This window comes from Mycteria americana, chromosome 1 (assembly GCF_035582795.1).
Source record: "Mycteria americana isolate JAX WOST 10 ecotype Jacksonville Zoo and Gardens chromosome 1, USCA_MyAme_1.0, whole genome shotgun sequence".
Lineage (NCBI taxonomy): Eukaryota > Metazoa > Chordata > Aves > Ciconiiformes > Ciconiidae > Mycteria > Mycteria americana.
Window position 1 is genome coordinate 217256059 of NC_134365.1, and position 15031 is coordinate 217271089.

Below are 15031 nucleotides of genomic sequence, written 5' to 3' on the forward strand. Positions count from 1 at the left end.
ATGCACATTTTCTTTCTGCCAGCTTATCCACCAGTTGTGAAACTGGCAAGTTTCCCTTTGGAGCACCTCATCTAACCTGCTCCATTCCTCAGCTTTGCCTGACTTAAAATGTCCTCAGAGAAACATCTACCAGCACCAAAAGACTAGGGTAGCTCCTTAGGTCCAGAAGAGAAATGACAAGTCAGAATAAGAGAAAAATATCCCACTCCAGCATAGCTGACAGCTTAGATGCCTGAATCCTTAACTGGCATATGGGATATTTTCCACTTTCACATCCCTGATCCCTATTAGGTACAGCAGACATTTGTATCATGGCTTCTTCCATTTTAAGTGCTTATCCTCATCACATGGGCACTGTGCTTTTTCTACTCATATAAGATCTTTCAAAAGTCCTGGGTTTGAGCTGTTCCCGTGAAAAGCCAAAATCAGGACTCAATAGTAGGGTTGACTATTAAGCAGGTATTCTTTATTGCAGCACTGGGCAGCACTGGGGATCGCTCCACCACAAGTGCTCCACCAGGTTAGCACAACACATCAGTTCATATACAGAAAAATCATACGTGTTCATCAGATTTCCTGAAAAGGGCAGTTCTATGGTGATGAGTTCCTGGAATTCATTTACGTAGTCCAAGCATGCACAGTAAAATTAGGGTTAGGGTCTTTTCACCCTCCCGGTGGTATTCCATAGTCTTCCTCACGTTGTCCGTTAGTTGAACTTTGGGCTTCCTTTGTCCATATATAGTCATTGAATTAGCTCATCAGTCCTTCGGCCTCGGAATGTCATACAGGAGTCGATTTAAACTAGTTCTTTGGTGCTTATCTTCGGCACAAACATCCTGAGTTCTTGTTATCAGTGATTTAATTAGGAAGCCTAAGGAGCTTACTCAAGGCCTGTTTAGTCCTATCAGGTAAGAAGTTACAGGAAATGTCCTATCATCAACTCTGCTCAGCAGGTAACTAAAACTATCTTTGCAGGGGAAGAGAACAAAAGAGAACAAGGATGCAAGTGAAACTAAAAAAAAATGCAAGTCTGTGTATCACAGTAAGGTCTTAGTCAAGGATTGTCAGGGATTTAACCCTTTCATACCCCATGCAGCATGGAGACATTTCTGAAGTCTCAGTAACTTCTGCTGCTGTGAAATCTGGTACTCAGCCAAGTGCAACAGTACTACTGGTCGTGCCCTGTCATCCCCATTGTCAGTCTGGCTTAGATGCCCTAATCATGGAGTCATAGAATACCTCAAGTTGGAAGGTAGCCATAAGGATCATCAAGTCCAACTCCCTGCTCCTTGCAGAACTACCTAAAACTACACCGTATGACCAAAAGCATCATCCAGACCCTCCTTGATGTCACAGTACAGGATTGCACCCAAACCTTGACAGCCCCACACTTACCATTGTGTGCCAACGTAGATCTTTCTGTGCCCATCACTGAGAATAGCAAGCCATCCATTCCTTAAGCAACCAGACCACAGAGTTCACATTACCTTAAAAAAGCACCATTCTCTCTCTTAAATTCTGTAGCCTTCTTAAATAGGATGCCTAGTGAACTCTACTAAGATTGAAAATGCTTTTTCAGCCTCATAATGACCCAGTAAAAGTCAGAATAAATCCCAAGTATTGCATCTGGCTTCCAGTCCAGTTCATTCACAGGCCATTTTCATCTTGTATGCAAGCACCATCTTCATTCACCATTTTACATTTGCTCTCAAAGTGCCTTTTTTTTGGTTCCATGGTGATTGCCACCTAGTGTTGTTGACAACATGTAATGTAAATAAATTAGACCAGACCTTGGCAAACTATTTAGGTTTTCAGACTCATGTTCACAAGGAGTAGGCAGACACTTGGAATAGACATTTTATTTAAGTGACACAATGTGCACGTGAAGCTGTAAAATCAATACACAATTTACTGAAAAGGAGTTGATTTTCTGAAAAGTTGTGTTAATTGTATTTGCTTTAAAAGGCTTTTTTATATAGCCCTAACTGATTATGGTCTTCCCTTTTGTGAAAACCATTAATTAAAATGACATTACGCTCAGAATAACTTGTATATGAAATGAACAATAAGACCGTGTTTTTATAATGAAAACTGATTAAAAAATAAAAGGAAGAAATAAATAATGCTGCTTAAACTTAAATGTGTCAGGCAGATGCACATAAAAGGCCAACAACAACTTCCACTTATATTTGTCTTTAAGCAAATAACCAAATCCCATGAGTCTTCACAGGATCAAGGACTATGTAAAACGGGTGCTGTATACAACACCAATTTTTAAAACTTACAGACGGTTGGAACACTGTCTGTTGTGTTCAACTGACAGCTGGAAATTAGTTATTCTCTTGCTTTGTGGCAGTATGCAGCTTCTCTGCACCTAACTTCCAATCTTCATATCCAGGTTTCTCAGCTGCTGAAGTTTCATAGGTTTCCCAGCAGTCTCTTTTCGTAATTCTGGCTGGTCTGGAGTATGAAGCTGCAAATATAGAACAATTGTGAGCACATTGCTCCGGACAGCTTCTCCCACACTGCTTGCAAAGGAAGAATTAGCTGTGGACAGCACAAGCTGTCATTACAGCTCAAGAGAGTCCCCTGAAAACTATATGCCAATAAACTCATGCTACTCTCAAAGACGTTTTAGGTCCCAGTTTTCTGGGGAAATGCTTCTTTCCTTCTGTGCTACTGAGTTTAACATCTCGGGGCAGGTGATGACAAATTCTCAGGAGAAGGCTCTCCCCTCTGGAACTAATTTCCACCAGTAATGCAGTAAAACCTGAAGGCATAGAGAAAAGCCCATCTGTTCAGACAGGCTTTTGCCTGAGGTAGATTAGTAGGATATTTCAGTCCGTCCTTGGTTTCTGTTTGAGGATCTACCTGTATATTTATGCTTGTTGGGCAGTACGCAAAAAAGCTAGAGAAAGTTACTCAATTCAGCCAGCTATTTGTAAATATTTTAAAATGTTGCCTCTATATTTTATTTGTTAGAAATGAACTTGGACTATTAACAATGGAAGTATGTTTAATTTATGCAATTAGAAATGACTTACTGGTTTACATTGATGGAAGCATGAACAAGAGGCAAGAAGGGCTCAAATATCTCTCAGCTACTGATCTACCTCAGCTCCTTAAGCCCAAACTAACACTTTTGTTATGAAGGCTGAAGATGAAGATGAATTATTTGTAATTACTGAGTATCTGGCCGTGTGATTTTATGTTCCTTATTTTATAGTCGCTACTGTGAGTATATAAGAATTGATCCCTACGTACAGTAGATTTGCAGTTTAGCAGTTATTATTAAAGCCGTATGAAAGCAAGGTGAAGATCACATTTACATTCAAAATTCTCCATACACTACAAATAAAACAGCACAATAAGTTAAAGAGTATCCAACTTCAATAAGAGAATAAAGTGTTGGTGTATTAGAGCTACAGGGAGTTTTTTTGGCTAATGGCTGCTTGGAGAGGGAGCTGGGACTGTTTAGCCTGGAGAAAAGGAGGCTGAGGGGAGACCTTATCGCTCTCTATAACGACCTGAAAGGAGGTTGTAGAGAGGTGGGGGTCGGTCTCTTCTCCCAGGTAACAAGTGATAGGACCAGAGGAAATGGCCTCAAGATGCGCCAGGGGAGGTTTAGACTGGATATTAGGAAATTTTTCTTCACCGAGAGGGTTATCAAGCATTGGAACAGGCTGCCCAGGGAAGTGGTTGAGTCGCCATCCCTGGAGGTATTTAAAGGACGTCTGGATGAGGTACTTAGAGACATGGTGTAGTGGTGGTTTTGGCAGTGTTAGGTTTATGGTTGGACTCGATGATCTTAAAGGTCTTTTCCAACCTATATGATTCTGTGATTCTGTGATTCTGTGATTCTGTGAGTTATGTTTCCTTAACCATTGAGAATCCCCATCCAGAGACTACCCCCATTCTGTTTGGTGTTATGCAGAGCTTATGTGCTTGAGAGGTACTGCTGTCCTGAGAAACCTTGATTTCAGACAAAGGTTGGAAAATGGGCAATACTGTCATCCCCGCTTTACAAAAGATACTGAGTTAGTAAGGAGAGATAAGTCCCCAGTGGAGAGGTTGCCTGTGAATAGACCACTGTATTTTTGTAGGGTCCCTTGGATGTTTCGGAGTTCACTGACTGGGAACAACACCTCAGTGCTTAGCATGTATTTAAACACATCAGAAATCAGGCACTTTTTTTAATCCCCACCGATTTTAATAGACTTTCAGTGTTCATTTAGTCAAATTTAGACTGCATGCTTAAGTGCTTTTCTAGATCCAAGTCCCCTCTGCTTCTTGGCATCTGAGCTATGCTGCCTTCTGTGTTAGCAGCTTCCTTGTATCAGACAATTGAGTATTTGCAGTCCTTCCCTTTGGGGAAGGATGAAGCATGGTATATACTGGTCAAACCACCTCTTGTTAATAAGTTATTTTCTTTTCTTATTCAGTAATTAAAGTACAGCATCAGAAAAATAAACATAGTTTCAAAAGAGTGGGCAAGCGTATCCATCTGCTAAAATCCTATCATCCTTTGGAACTGACAGATACTCAGGTCTCCTTGACCACTGCCTGGCTTTCTTCTACTTTTCATTGCCCCTCAAAACTTCCCTCATTTGTTTGGCTGTATTTTGTCTCACGTATTTCCAAGAACTGTATCAATCCCAATAATGCCAATTATACTGCAGTACTACAGACTAAGTGGGGTTCAAAACAGCTTGTACTGCTACTAGGTTTCAGTAATTCTGCAGTGCTTGTTCACAGGTAACTACCATGAGCCTTCCTTCTCCTTCCCATCTGCAAGCCATTGAGATAAATCCAGGCACTGTATAGCATTGTATATAAGTGGTAGCATATGGCCCACCAAGCACATCAGATCCATGACCAATGCAAAAAAATAGCATTTCCATCTGTAGAGATATCCAAAACTCAACTGGACATGGTCCCGGGCAACCTGTTCTATTTGACCCTGCCTGAGTAGTGAGGTTGGACTAGATGATCTCAAGACATTACTTCCATTCTCAACAATTCTGTGATTAATAATTAGCCCATTTCAATCATTTTTCACACATGTTCACAGTTGAATGAGTTGAACTTACTATATATGTGAGAAATAGCATTAATTCTTATAATCCATAATTGATAAAGCAAAACTCTTAGCACATCTGTTAACTATAAAACTACAGCATAATTAACTGACTCAACTAAACTAGTTCAAAAGGACAAAAATAAATACTTCTGACAGCATTATCGTTAAAAGATTTAATTCCTTTCAGATGAGCAGGGACCTCTGGCTGTACTGTCCACGTCTTCAATTCATTATTGAAAGCAACAGTACAACATGATGTGGAGTTGGGTATGGAAATGACACGACACTACCCTCCCTGGGTAATGCAACTCTGTTAACGATCTACTGAGAACAATCAAATATAAGGGAGATGGGGATTTTAATTCAGAAACTTCTTAGCTGCTGCCAGTACTTGGGTCTCAACAGGTCTCCTGTCCGCTCCAGAGGGAGAAAGTGAGGCTGCTTGTACCCTGCTTAACTAAGGTAGAGCCCAGAATTTCGATGTCTCATTTTACATATAAGCAGATTGTCCTGAGCTAAAATTTCTCCATCAGTTAGTCTTTGATCTTATGTTTCAGGTACTAAAATGTGGCACCAATTTGGATTAAAATATTTGTAGGGTTTTCAAAAATATTCTATGATATAGGAAAGAGACCTGCCAAAATGAAAGTATCTATCACTGACTGTTCTGCTATTTTCTTTTACACTGAATACAAATGATAAATTCACCTTACAACAGTTTCCTTCTGCACAAATTTCTAATGACATTGCAGTGAAGTAATGGCACTTTAAAGCCTGTTTGATGGGTTCAAAGTCAGTCATTAACATTACAGAACCTGTGCCTCTATTTGCTAAAGCAAAATTGATCTTTTACAAAAGTTGCATTGTTAAAATTAATACAGTCGTTGACCGGCAAACAAAAATGCTTTCCAAAGCTTAACAGATCTTTTTGTAATAAAACTTTTTTGTTTGCTAAAATTTTCCTTTTTAACTTTGACTCTTAGGCAGAATAAGCTGCGAGTTGATAAATATATCTGACATATACTACAGAAAGAATTAGCCCTAGCTCTCTGCTCATTACTTCTAGCTGGATGTATTTCCTCACTCTGAAAAATGTGGTTTTTTCCTTAAGTGTTTGTACATTCCAAATAACGACCCTTAAAAAGTTCTCATTTCTTCTGCGTGAAGAAGATGTCACCAGCATCTCATACTGTGTCTCTTTAAAGTATTACTCAAAATAACAGTGGTTTCAGGAGGCAGGTTTGCAGGCACCCAATATACTTAATGAGTGGAATTATTACCTCAGAGAGTAGAATCGGGGATTTTTTTGAGATTAAGTACCAAGAACCCAAGGGATCCACAACTATTTGTCTCTTCTGAAAAGTAGACACAGGACTCCTAACTTGTCCCTAAAAAAATGGCTTATGGAAATGCATCTCATCCAATTTACTTAGCTACAACGCAGGTGTCCTATCCCAGCTTGTCAATCTGGACTCCTTCAGAAGTCTTGGGAAGAAAGCAGCATTGTCAGGATAAAATTCAGCTGACCTATTTTATGTGTCAGATTAAGATCCCTGGAAAGAGACTATGCCCCAAGTCTAATTTTACAGAAATCACAACTGGATTTCCAGGAAACATATTCCTTCTGGAACTGGCATATAAACATGTGAGATCAGTATAGAAGAATAAGATGTTTGTTCCTGTGATTGCGGAGTTTTAAAAGGTTCTCTGAACACTGCTGGCTAAAGCAAACAATATAGGTTAGTAAAAATCTATATTTTTTGAATGTTGAATCAGATTCTTAATTAACATGTAGCATTTCTCATTGTCTTTCTGTTTTTTTGGAATTGTATGATAGGCGATTTTAATGCAATAGATAAAAATATCTATAAGATCATAAACATCTATGCTTTAAGATAAAGCATAATAGGGTAAATTTAATAATACATCCATGACTAATTTCTCTGTGTTTCTCAATGGCATAATTTGATACCTGTAAACCAGACCGCTTTTCTGCTATCTTAATATTTTTTTTAATCTATAACTAAAAATCCCAGTTAATTAAACATTGTATAAAAATATGTCATCAAACATTTTAAGATACCTTTGAGCCCTGAAATCTGTGGAAGATTACTCAGGTTATATTAGTCTGGGAGTAGGAATTGCATTCCAGCTGCCAAACAAAATATATTAATAAGTGAAATAAAATTATGTGCTGATAATATGAAGTCATATTTTTTGACAAAAACAGCTCTGAAAGCAGCTCTGACAGCCACGAGAAAAAGGTAAACTGAAGATCCCTAATATATCTTAAGGATTTAAAATAATTAAAAGCATATCTTTTACAAGGGTCTCATTTTTTAAAGCATAGCTGAGAAACTGAAAATTGATGTGGTGCTGTATTATATGTATTGCACAGGAAAATCAGGATTTAAGCACACTGACGTGAACTTTTTTAAGAATAACAATTTGGAACATGAGCAGAGTTTTTGGATGAGGAGAGGGGAAATTGCAGAGACCTTCAAAAAACAAAACACATTTTCTTTACTGGTGAAGCACATGTATTTTATGGGAATTAATTTAGCTACTGAACTTCTTTGTTTCAGTAACACTGGTTGCTGTCTGGAAATTGTTCAATATATACAATCTTCTGGGTATCTCTTGGGGAGAATAGAGCAAAAGGGTGTAGGCAAACAGGAATATGACTGCTGTAAAAGGCTAGGACAGGAACAAGGTGCTGGAAATTTGCAGAATGCTGTCTGAATACAGTTAGTAACAACCATGATAGTTACATCATAGAATAGGATAGGATAGGATAGGATAGAATAGAATAGAATAGAATAGAATAGAATAGAATAGAATAGAATAGAATAGAATATGTTCAGTTGGAAGGGACCTACAGGGATCATCTGGTCCAACTGCCTGACCATTTCAAGGCTGACAAAAAGTTAAAGCATGTTATTAAGGGCATTGTCCAAATGCCTCTTAAACACTGACAGGCTTGGGGCATCGACCACCTCTCTCAGAAGCCTCTTCCAGTGTTTGACCACCCTCTTGGTACAGAAATGCTTCCTAATGTCCAGTCTAAACCTGCCTTGGTGCAGCTTTGAACCATTCCCATGCGTCCTGTGACTGGATACCAGGGAGAAGAGCTCAGCACCTCCCTCTCCACTTCCCCTCCTCAGGAAGCTGTAAAGAGCAATGAGGTCACCCCTCAACCTCCTTTTCTCCAAGCTAGACAAACCCAGAGTCCTTAGCCACTCCTTATGGGACATGCCTTCCAGCCCTGTCACCAGCTTTGTTGCCCTCCTCTGGAAGCACGTTGGAGGATATTCATGAGATAAGGTTTGCAGATAGAGGTCTTATCTTTTACTAGGCCAGTTGTTAGAAGTGAAACATCAGTTGAATAATCAGGCAAATGAGCCCTTCTTTGTATCTGAAGCAGAAGCAAGAAACTTTAAATCTAAATTCAAGCTAGGAACAATTGGTCATGGTTTAATTACATGTGTATCAGTTGGACTACCTTGAAGTAAAAATTAGCTGGTGGCTATAGGATGTTACTAACGAAAGTGGATAAAGTAGTCATTTCCTAGGAAAAAGGATGAGACAAGTTGTTTATAGCTTGTGTAACATAGAGCTTAATGCCAACAGATCTCCACCACAGCCACAGTAAATAACCCCACAATAAAAACATCAGCATTCATGGATCTTGTACCTGCATGCCCTGAGATGTAACACATTTCATCCTGGATAGCAGCATCCTTGTGGTAGCAACATAGGATAAGCCAAGCAACAACTACGCAGCAGGATGAACTCACGCAATCAATAAAGAGCAGAAACACCCCACTGACAATAAGGGACTACTTCTTACAAAACAGTCACACTCTCTCTCCTGTTTCTCAATAAAGACTTAAAAAACACTCTGAAATGAAGAGTCGGGAAAATTCATAATTCTATAGAATACCAGAAACAGTGAGCGAAGTAGAGATACTGATATTTTCACACATTATAATCTCCTTCCCCTACACTAACCACAGCCAATGACTATCTCTCTTCCTGTTTCTCGTGAGAGAGAATTATCCTATGACCCTACTAACGTCCTCTCAGGTCTACGCTGATTTCAGGGATGGCCTAACCTACACCTAAGTAAACTGAGCATTTTTTCTTAACCTTAACTTTTCTTAGCTTTGAAGTTTGATGTTTGGAAGAGGGATATGGATGTCCAGTAGCTTGTCTAAATTTTCCACGTGTATGATTAGTGTGATGACAGGTGTTATCTCCACTTAAATGGTTCATCTTCCTTACTGTTGTAAGTGCATACATAAGAGAGAAAACTTAAAGCCAAGACGTTACATTCTCAGTAAATTGTGACATGCAGCAACACAGGTAGATGCAGCAACACAGGTAGATTATTATGTCTAATCAACAGATAGAAACATCTCTGAGACTTTTTTTTAACCAGAAAACCTCAATTTTCCCATCACTGTGTAAGGAATGTAGGCCATTTTTGGAAACTGCGTGTCTGAAATCTATCTTCCTCAAAATGTGAGACTTTTCATGAATCTTCATGCTCTCTGTGGCTTTTCTACATTTGTGATTCCTCTTACCTCATGTTATCTAAATGGGGAGGGATGGAGAGAGTTTGAACAGGGCTCAGGAACTTCATCCTCATTGCAATGCACAACCAGCCGAATTAAATCTTCTTAAAAATATAATGCAGCAGGATCCACTAGTTTAAATGGGTGCATCTTTTCTGGAACTGTATCACCATGGAAACAGGAAAAGATCATGGTCTTTGTACAATCCTTGCCTCTTTGTCCTCCCATATTGAACTCTACAGGGGAAACTTTCACAGTTATCCTTCTTTCACAATATTTTATAGGGTCATTCTACAAAAAGGAGCAATTAACTCACCACAAATACCTCCAAGACTTTCAACAAAACAAGTTTTATACTTCGGTGTCCATGGGTGATTTTCTATAGATATGATATTGTCTTTTGACTCTTTTAGAGGAAAATAACAGAGGTTAGAGTTTCTATTTCTCAGATATTAAAAAAAAACCCAACTTATTCTATTTCACAATGTAGGGAAATTTTTCCTGGAATTTTCTATATCTTAGTTATATATGTGAATTGATCGTCAATGTGTACAGAGTAGCTCTTTCTTGATGGTGCTGTTTCACCCACTTTAATTGCATGCAATTTTTTTTTACAGTGAAATACCAAGGACCTCATTTGTCTTTCTTTGAAAGGTTTCCTCACTTGGGCATAACTTTTTTGCCAAAGTTAGAAACAAAATAATAGAAAACTCCTTTCTTATCTATGTTATTAAAAACTTGCTATCATTTATAAGTAGGCAAATGCTGCTTCAATTTCTTTTAAGTGTTTTCTGAAATTTCTCATCCCTTATTTCTTTATCTTCACCTTCATTCTTTTTCTCGACTTGTTTTAAGAACTCTTCAAATTATTAATCTTCCCAGTTATTTTTTTTCTAAATCCCTCTCTCTCTCCCCACCCCCAGCCTCTTACTATTCAAGAGCTGTCAAAACCACAGTTTCTTTACTGAGTAAGGACTGAACATTGTTTCGGGTGTTTTCTTGTTTTCTTTTTAACTATGCTCAGTTTATATTACAGCATCTACTATAAGTTAAGAACTATATCAAACTTACTTTGATAGAAAATACCACTGATCCCAGCAGGACAACAGAACTGTCCCCCTAGCTTTCAAGAAACCATAAATGAGACTAGCTAGAGAAATTAAACCACAAGTTGATTAAGGCAGAATGCAGCTATCTAGGGCTTTTCTGTGTCAGTTCCTTAATTTCTTTTGCCTTATCAACATTTAGATTTGTTTCCATTAGGTAGTGATTTTTTTCATCCGTTGGCAGTCTGCTAGCCTTGAATACAGCATCATTAGTTGTAGCTCAATAGATGTTCTTAGGGGCTACTTCAGATCATTTCAGCTTGTACATGTCCTGCTCTGTATTATAACTATCATATTTTCCCTGACACATTGTGAAAGCGAACGGAAAATCAGTCAGACTACTGGGTACAATGGGCCCTAAAGAGCAACGGATTCAATATCATTGCTGTTGTGTAATTAATATCAAGAGCAATTCACTGTGAATAATATGAAAATAAATTTCTCCTTCCAAGCCAGAGCTTGGAGGGTGTTTCATTAGATGTTACACTATTAAAAATGAGCAGGACATATTCTGTTATTGTCCAGTCATTAAATTAAGAAGATTTATTTCTGCCTCCAAGACTGGGTGGGTTTGGTAGCCGATGCCATACAGAAACGGACATAATAAACAGGTGTAGCTGCCTCATTTCATTCTTTGTTTTAGATGGGTTTTTAATAGCTGTTCAGGTTGCTACATGATAACTAATATTTTATGCCATGTGAGATAGCTCAGGAAAAAAGTAATACACAAGACCCTAAAGATGGCTATTTGGACTGGCAGTTCTTTGTTGAAATAGTCATTAAGGGCTGAGCTGTATTTAATACTTTAATAGAAATGTGTCAGAGATATGACAATGGACTGTTATTGTTTGTAAATGGGATTTGCACTCTCTTGTTTCTTCCAAGAAGCCATCCAGCTTGTACAGAAAATGTTCTCAGCAAATAAAAGCCAAGCCAACAGTTTCTCAGGGATGCTGCTGGTGTTAATTAAATTGGTCCTTGTATTGTCCTCTGCAAACTTACCCTTTTATACTCCTGTAAACAAATCGCAGATTCATTCTCTGATATATTACTGTGAGGTAAATCCAGAGCAACTTCAATGATCTCCAAGGGTCGGAGCCTCTACGAACTGAAAGTCCACAGTAAATTCACTGAAGTCATTGGCATTACTTCAAGTTCATACCGCTATAAATGAAAAGAAACTTGATATTAAAATTCATATTATTAGCAGAAGTAATATGAAGGAAGCCCCTTCAGCCGTGATCTAAATATGTAGCTTTTTTGTCATTCCTCTGTTCAACATACAGAAAGCATTTCATTCACTTTAAACATGCCAAAGAGGTCACAGCAAATCTATGATACAGTTTCAGTACAGAAGGGAGGAGAAAAGCCTGCAAATTTCATTTTTGTAGAAGAATGTAAATATACAAAAGGAAATGTGAGAAGGATACTGAACTTAAAACCTCACTGCTAATAAAAGTAGAACAGGAGCTGAAATGATTGTCAGTGGCGCGGGTCACGTTTTTCTACCTCCTTACACCATATTCTAGTATTCTTTGTAGTGGAAGGCTTAATGAATGCAATGAACTGTGGAACGGACTTTAGATGGAATATTACTTAAAATACAGTACAGAAGGTCTCCAGAAAAAAATAAAAAAGAAGAAATCCAACTAGGAAAAGTCCTGCAGTGAGGGCAAATATTGTCTTTATTCTATCTTTATCTTTTCTGATGTTTCAGATAGAATTTTATACAAATATCCTGAAGCTACTACGGAACAGATGTGTCCTCCTGTTTTAATTTTGCTTGGGCAAAACCACTCATGATGGTATGGAGACTATTGAGAAGCAAAGCTGGAGGATGGGGGACAGTGATGTAAAAGTAATATTCTTTGAGGAGAATAATGTGAGCCATAACCTGCACACTTTATAGTGTGCCATTGAGCTGAATCAGTTCAGTGAGATTTGTGCCAATTTTATAACAGGGCATGGCCAGCAAACACTGGGTGATGAAAACCAAACAGCTTCGGATTTGGAAGGACTGAATAGAATTCCTCTACCTTGTTTCTTTAATAATGTCCTTTTATAAATTATCACTGCCAGTATTTCCTTTCTTGGGGGACAATTTGGAGCCTTTACGATGAAACATGAGATCTTTATTGTGACAAGGCAGCAATCTAGTTTATCTCTGGCACAGTTTACCATTTCCAGCAGTATAAATTGTACTCCTGCTCCATGATGTCATTCCACATAATGCAGAATATAAACCAAGGGAAAGTAATTGTAGGCCTACATGTGGAAGGGAAAAGCAGTGAGCAATATTCTTCAGTTTCCTCTGTGTGCCACTCTTGATTACCCTTAAATACATCCCTGGAGCACTCTCACAATGGTGGAAATCTATCTGGGATTTGGATAATGTTGTCATCATTTTCGCTATCAATATGTTTGAGTCGCACTGCACATACAAGCAGGGAAGGTTTCTGAATGTGCATAATGGTTTTTAAACCTGATTATCCTCTGATGTAAATCCATAATATTTTCCAGGTAGTGTTTAATTGCATAATTTTGTCTCACCTCATGTGGCGGGGTTGCACTGCCCAAAAGTATGGTTTTTATGGTAATTTTGTTGACTGTGCAATTGATATATGAAATAGGACAATTTTTACCAATCTACTTTAAAACTGAGAGGTGTAAGTAATTCACTGAGTTCACAGATGAAAATACAATACTATATCAAACTGTATCAACAGATTGTTGAACTATTTGCACAATCATCAACACATTTATTGTGATACTGTTTTCTATTATTATAGCATTTACAAACTGCATTTAGAGACCTGCACTCCTTGCACAGGGAATTGTACCCAGCTGTAAGGAAAAAAGAATTCCTACCTCACAGTTTTAGTGGCATGAGGAAAAGGTGTGTAGCTACAGGAAATGGAAAAATGGGAAGGAAATTTAACTGGGAGATTACAGTAATTTACTGTAACATCATGCTGTCAGTGCACCACAGACCCTCAGCCAATGTCCAGTAGTTATTGCATAACAATTCATCACCGGTGGCTGGAAAGACACTTTTAAATCAGAGTCCTCTGCCAGATGACTCTTCTGCCGTCACTTGAATATACTTTCAGTGTGTAGATCTGTAGTTGATTTCTCCTCTCCTACTGAATCTCTCCCTTCATGTCTGCTGATCATTTTGAAAAGCATAATTCTGTACTCGTGTACTTTTGGTGACACAGAAGGGCTCCTGGTAGCACAGTAGGGGTATGGCTACATTGCAATTGAAGATATAGCCGTTGCACAGGTAAGCATCCCCCACACCTTAAAAAAACAGTTAGCGACTGGTGGATTATTCAGGGTGGCCTGAAAACATGTGAGTCAGGAGGCATCACACTTTTAAAATGTCACAAAAAACACTGAGCACGATTAAAAAATTCCCATGCTGCTTTTACCCTTGTGTAGATACAATCCAAGATAAAGGATGTAGCAAGTAATAGAATTGTTCATTAGACTGGCTAAGTATCAACTTAGAAATTTAGATATGTATGTTACATATTTTGTATTTCGCTTATTTTGGAGTTTGAAAAAGTCTGGTGATCTAGAAGGAAAAAGTATTGTGCAGATACTTTACAAAAACAAGTTACGCTGAGAGATGTTTTAGGTTTAAAATTTACCATTTCATGCTATAGAAGTCAGTAAAAATAAGGAAGAAAGAAAAAGCCCAAATAAAGTCTTAAAAAAAAAAAAGAATTTACAAAGAATGGTTGTGTCTACCCTGGAAAGGAATGAGAGAAGGGACTGCATATGAGAGCTACAAGTCATTTTGTGTAGCTACCAGAAGGCAACAGTTCCTTTGACTGCGGATGCAGTATCAGAACAGTGACAGTAAAGATGTTTTAAAAATCAAAGCTCAGGCAGGGAGTATTTTTGGATATTTGAACCCAGTGTGCAAGGAATGTTGAGAGACAGAGGATGGGGAGCGCTACCCATTCCTAGGGTGTTTTTATATATATTTACACTAAAAGAATTCAACTTTTCTTACCCTGACTTTATTTCACTGTACCAGAGCTCAATCCATCGGAAAGCCTGCAGTTGAGATCATCAAAGCTGAAAAAGAAAAGACAAACACAATCACAAAGAAATGTTATATTTAAACAGAAGGAAAAATCTTTAAATTTCTGTTCCATTCTCCTCCTTACCCCCTCATGACCCAATATAAGATTTTTAACACACCAAGTTAAGCACTCCAGTCCCACTAACCTCTCTGAATTTACCTAATGTTTAATGAA